This window comes from Peromyscus maniculatus, chromosome 1 (genome assembly GCF_049852395.1).
Source record: "Peromyscus maniculatus bairdii isolate BWxNUB_F1_BW_parent chromosome 1, HU_Pman_BW_mat_3.1, whole genome shotgun sequence".
Lineage (NCBI taxonomy): Eukaryota > Metazoa > Chordata > Mammalia > Rodentia > Cricetidae > Peromyscus > Peromyscus maniculatus.
In genome coordinates this window covers 96,040,807-96,046,921 of record NC_134852.1, presented here as the reverse complement: position 1 = coordinate 96,046,921, position 6,115 = coordinate 96,040,807, and the positions used below count along the sequence as shown (strand labels likewise).

General features: G+C 41.4%; 1 pseudogene; it reads left to right on the top strand.

The window, feature by feature from the left end:
• Window positions 1-5,134: 5,134 nt before the first annotated feature.
• On the top strand, window positions 5,135-5,437 carry LOC107402854 (large ribosomal subunit protein eL39 pseudogene; annotated as a pseudogene).
• The last annotated feature ends 678 nt before the right edge of the window (window positions 5,438-6,115 follow it).

The window sequence follows — 6,115 nt, the reverse complement described above, 5'->3', positions numbered from 1 at the left end:
TAGACTACTAGTAATAGTGGAGAGGGTGCCTGAACTGGCCTACCCTGGTAATCAGATTAGTGAATACCCTAACTGTCATCATAGAGCCTTCATCCAGTAACTGATGGAAGCAGATGCAGAGATCAGGTTGCTTTCTTAAAGCACCCAGGACCATCAGCACAAGGGTGGCACCACTCACAGTGAGCTGGGCTTGCCCACATCACTAATTAAGAAAATACATCACAGGCTTGCTGACAGGCCAATATGGTGGAAGCATTTTCTCAGTTGAGTTTCCCTCTTTCCAAATACCCCTAGCCTGTGTCAAGTTGACATAAAACTTGCCAGCATAGGCTCAAAGGAAGATGCTCTTCCCCTCTCTACTGCCTCTTCCCCTCCTCCTCTCCATGCCTGTGTGCCTGACAGGCATTCTAGGTGTAGACACTTCTTTCTCCCTTCTTAGAGTTGTCCTTCCCCCTCTGTTTCCCTTCTACTCCCCTTCCCCCTTCCTGCTGCCCCCATTCCATATATGAGTGAAAAGAAATGACATCTGTCTTTCTGAGTCAGGCTTCTTTTGCTTAGCTAGGTGATCTACAGTCCTATGCACTTTCCTGCAAATGTCATGAACTTGTTCTTTAAACTGCAATGATTCTTTGGGAATGAACATCCTTCATATACCAGGGCATCGTGATGGCATTGATTACCAAACCTGGCAAGTCGGGGCTGCCATGAGGCTAAACATACTCTGAGGTAACCCTTATCTTCTGCCAGCTTTTAAACACCCCACCACCTTGAGTATCTTTATTAATACCTACAACTCCCAGCCCAGTCTGGAGACTTTAGTGTCCTGTCAGCCCTGCACATATAAATTGTTCTTTGTCTAAAACGTACAAAAGCATTATGCTTTGGTCATTCCTTCAAGCTTCACTCTTGTGATGATCCCTATATACACACAAATTTAATAATAACTTTTATTATTTTCTCTTGTAAAGTGGCTCCTGTATTATTTGGGTTTCTAGATTCAGGCAAGGGGCACACATAAGTAATAAAGAGAGAATAAAGGGTGTATCCCTTTTCCCTACAGCATATGCCCAAATAATTGAAAACAGGTGCTCAAAGACATACATAAATGCTCGTGGCAATCTTACAATAGCCAAAGGCTGGAAACACCCACAGTATTCCTCAACAGATGAGTGCACAAATTAATTATGGACCACCATTCAGACATAAAAGGAGTAAAGGACAGACACAAACACAGTGTAGATGAGCCCGGAACATCATGCTGAGTGAAAGAAGATTGAAGATTGCAGAAAAAGCCATAGATGGTTCTTCTTATGCAAACAGGAAAATAGGTAAATGTGGGGGCTGAGCAGGTGGCTCAGCAGTTAAGAGCACTGGCCACTCTTCCAGAGGACCTGAGTTCAATTCCCAGCAACCAGGCAGGTCACAACTGTCTGTAACTTCAGTCCCAGGGAATTCAACATTCTCATCAGGCTTCTGTAGGCACTGCACACACATGGTGCACATATATGCAGGCAAAACACTCATATACATTAAATTAATCCTTTTTGAAAAAATTTAAGATAGGTAGATTTCTAGAGAGCACAGATGTATCATTGTCACAGGCTGAGTGGAACAGCTGCTTAATGGGTAGAGAGATTTGTGTAACTCTAAATGCCATTGAATTGTTCTCATTAAAATGGTTATTTTGTATTAGTGAATATCACCTCAAATGAATGGTTCTAAAAACAGTCCACCAGGCAAGCAAGATTAGTGCAAGTTTTGAATGAAGACCAGTGAGCATGGCAACAAGAAGCCAGAGTCTGTCAATCACTTGGGAGATGCCCTGGATAGTGTGGCATTCCATGGGGAGGGAGGAGCAACTGGGTCCTTTGGATATTACCTTCTGTCTTAACTAGGGTTTCTATTGCTGTGAAGAGACACCATGACCACGGCAGCTCTTACAAAGGAAAACATTTAATTGGGGTGGCTCACTTACAGTTCAGAGGTTTAGTCCATTATTGTCATGGCAGGAAGCAAGGCAGCATGCAGGTAGACATAGTGCTAGAGAAGGAGCTTAGAGTTCTAACACCTTGACTCACAGACAACAGGAAGTGACCTAAGACAATGGGCATGATTTGAGCATATGTGAGACCTCAAAGCCCACCTCCACAGTTACACAGTTCCTCCAACAAGGTCATACCTACTCCAACAAAGCCACAACTCTTAATAGTGCCACTCCCTGGAGGTGTTAAAATCTCCCGCTTTCACAACTGAATTAGGTTTCAGTTCTCTGAGAAGGGCAAACAGGTGTCTTTTCCAACAAAGGGCCATTTATCTACAAGGCCCTTACATACAGGGTCAAGGGAGAGAAGGAACACAGAGGGCCGAAGTCAGCCTCACAGTGTCTCAAGGACAAACCTAGCAGCTCCCTTCTGAGTCACGTCCAAGCTTGTGCAGTTGTGCCCAAAAATGAGAAGACTAAACCGCAGCCCAAATTTGCCAAGACTGTCAAGAAAACCATCCCAAGAAAAGCCCAAGGTCCAGTGTGACAAGGTTCCTGGAAAGAACTTGATTTCTACCTAAGGAAACTAATTTCTAAGATATATTATAGGTGCAACAAGCAAGCAAGAGTATCCCCATTGTCCTGCTGTGTTCAAGGGCAGAGCTTAAGAGGGTACTGGCAAGTGGGACTCCACTGCTCTGGTGTAGTCCCCAGTAGCCGGCCAGCAGGTGAGAGACCTGCAGACAGGACACTTCACCACCTGTGCCACCCACTGGACTCTGCTCCCCCAAGACCCTCTCCACTGCCTATCCCCACCTACCCCAGTATCTTCCCCGTGAACAGCCCTCCCCACAAGGTCAGCAGACTCTATAGGTACAAGCATCACCAACACCAGTTGGAAGAACAGCAACCCCTATAGGCACAGACACCACCTACACAAGTTGGAAGAACAGACCCCACAGACACAAGTAAAGCCCACATCAGCCAGAAGAACTGGAGGATATGCTAAATTTAGTCACCCAAACCTGCTGTGGATATCACTCTATATAAATAAAACACTGATGGCCAGTGACCAGGCAGGAAGTATAGGCGGGACAAAGAGAGAGGAAAATTGGGGAAACAGGAAGGAGGAGGGAGAGACACTGCAGCCACCGCCAGGACAAGCAGCATGTAAAGACACCGGTAAGCCACCAGCCACGTGACAAGGTATAAATTTATAAAAATGGGTTAATTTAAGATAAAAGAACAGTTAGCAAGAAGCCTGCCACGGCCATACAGTTTATAAATAATATAAGCGTCTGAGTGATTATTTTATATGTGGATTGTGGGACTGCAGGGCTTGGTGGAGCCTGGAGAGAAGCCCTCCAGCAACACAAACCCCCGCAAACCTCAGCTGAAACAACCTTACTTGACCTGACAATCAGTCAATCACCAGAACCCTTGGCCATTCAGGCCAAAAGACAATAAAGGAAACAGATAATAAAGGTACAAAAGACCCATTCAACAAAGACATCACAATAATCAACACCTGTACCTATAATTATCCCAAACTAGATGGGTAAACGCCAGTGTAAGAATATATTCAACAACATAAAGGGCAGTATGGCACCACCAGAATCTAGTAGTTCTACAACAGCAAAATCTGAACTTCCCAACATAGATGAAGCAGGAAAAAAAATGACCTTAAAAAGAACTTTATGAAGATGATAGAGACCCTTAAAGAAGAAATGAAAAATTCCCTTAAAGAAATGGAAGAAAAGACAAACAAAAAAATAGGGGAAAATAATAAATCCCTTAAAGAAAGCCAAGAAAAAAACAATTACACAGGTGAAGGAGGCAGTTCAAGACTTGAAAATTGAAATAGAGGCAATAAGGAAAACACAAACTGAGGGAATTCGGGAAAAGGAAAATCTGAGTAAATGAACAGGAACTCCAGATGCAAGCATCACCAACAGAATACAAGAGATAGAAGAAAGTATCTCATGCACTGAAGACACAATAGAGGAAATAGATTCATCAATCAAAGGAAATGTTAAATCCAACAAATTCTTAACAAAAAAACATCCAGGAAATCTGGGATACCATGAAAAGCCCAAACCTAAGAATGATAGGGATAGAAGACGGAGAATACCAACTCAAAGGCACAGAAAATATATTCAACAAAATGATAGAAGAAAACTTTCCCAACCTAAAGAAGGGCATGCCTATGAAAGTACAAGAAGCTTACAGAACACCAAATACACTAAACCCAAAAAAACTTCCCCTTGCCACATAATAACCAAAACACTAAACATACAGAATAAATAAAGAATATTAAGAGCTGCAAAAGAAAAAGGTCAAATAACATATAACGGCAGACCTCTCCTATCAGAATTACACTCAACTCCTCAATGGAGACTCTGAAAGCCAGAAGGTCCTGGACAGACATTTTGCAGACACTAAGAGACCACAGTTGCCAATCCAGACTACTATACCCAGCGAAGCTTTTGACTACCATAGACAGAGGGAACAAGATATTCCATGACAAAACCAGATTTAAACAATACCTATCCACAAATCCAACCTTAGAGAAAGTACTAGAAGAAAAACTCCAACCCAAGGAAGTTAACTGCACCCACAAAAACATAGGCAATAGATAACCTCATGCCAGCAAATCTCAAAGAAGGGAAACACACATACTACTAACAACTACAACAAAACCAAAAAATAAGAGGAATGAACAATCACTGGTCATTAATATCTCTTAATATCAATGGACTCAATTCACCTATAAAAAGACATAGGCTAGCCAAATGAGTATGAAAACAAGACCCATCCTTCTGCTGCATACAAGAAACACACCTCAGAGTACAGGGTTGGGAAAAGATTTTCCAATCAAATGGACCTAAGAAGCAAGTTGTAGCTATCCTAATATCTAACAAAATAGACTTCAAACTAAAATTAATCTAAAGAGATCAAGAAGGACATTTCATATTAATCATAGGAAAAAAATCCATCAAGATGAAATCTCAATTCTGAACATTCATGCCCCCAAATACAAGGGCACCCACATTTGTAAAAAGAAATATTACTAAAGCTTAAATCACACATCAAACCCCACACATTAATAGTGGAAAACGCTCTTCTCCTTTTCTCCTCCGTCATGCAGTGGGCTCCTGCCTTGGCTTCTCACCATGTCTTCTCACAAGACTTTCAGAATCAAGCGATTCCTGGCCAAGAAACAAAAGCAAAATCGTCCTATTCCTCAGTGGATTCGGATGAAAACTGGTAACAAAATAAGGTACAACTCCAAGAGAAGACACTGGAGGAAAACAAAACTGGATCTGTAAGGATTCACGCAATGGCAAGACAGTTTATACTGAATTGTGCGTCATCAAGCAATCCTACCACGTGGATGGAGTTCAACATTTTAACCTGAAGACTGGGTCGTGTTTTAAATTGGGGGAGTAGTTTGTCCAGTAATAAAATGTAGAACCTTCCAAAAAAAAAATAGTGGGAAACTTCAGCTCCCCACTCTCACTAATGTACAGGTCGCCAGACAGAAACTTAACAGAGAAATAAGGGAACTAACAGATGTTATGACTTAAATGGACTTAACAGATATGTACAGAACATTTCACCAAACACAGAAGAATATACCTTCTTATCAGCATGTAAAGGAACCTTCTCTAAAACTGACCACATACTCAGTCACAAAGCAAATCTCAACAGATACAAAAAAAAAAAAAATGAAATAACCCCCTGTATCTTATCAGATTACCATGGGTAAAAGTAAGAATTCAACAACACCACAAATTACAGAAAGCCTACAAACTCATGGAAACTGAACAACTTTCAACTGAATTACCACTGATCAAGGAAGAAATAAAGAAAGAAATTAAAGACTTCCTAGAGTTTAATGAAATTAATGCACAACATGCCCAAACATATGGGACACTTTGAAAGCAATGCTAAGAGAAAAATTCATAGCACTAAGTGCCTTCAAGAAGAATTTGGAGAAATCACACACTAGTGACTTAACAGTACACCTGAAAGCTCTAGAACAAAAAGAAGTAAGCTCACCCAGGAGGAATAGATGCCAGAAAATAATCAAACTGAGGGCTGAAATCAATAAAATAGAAACAAAGAGAACAA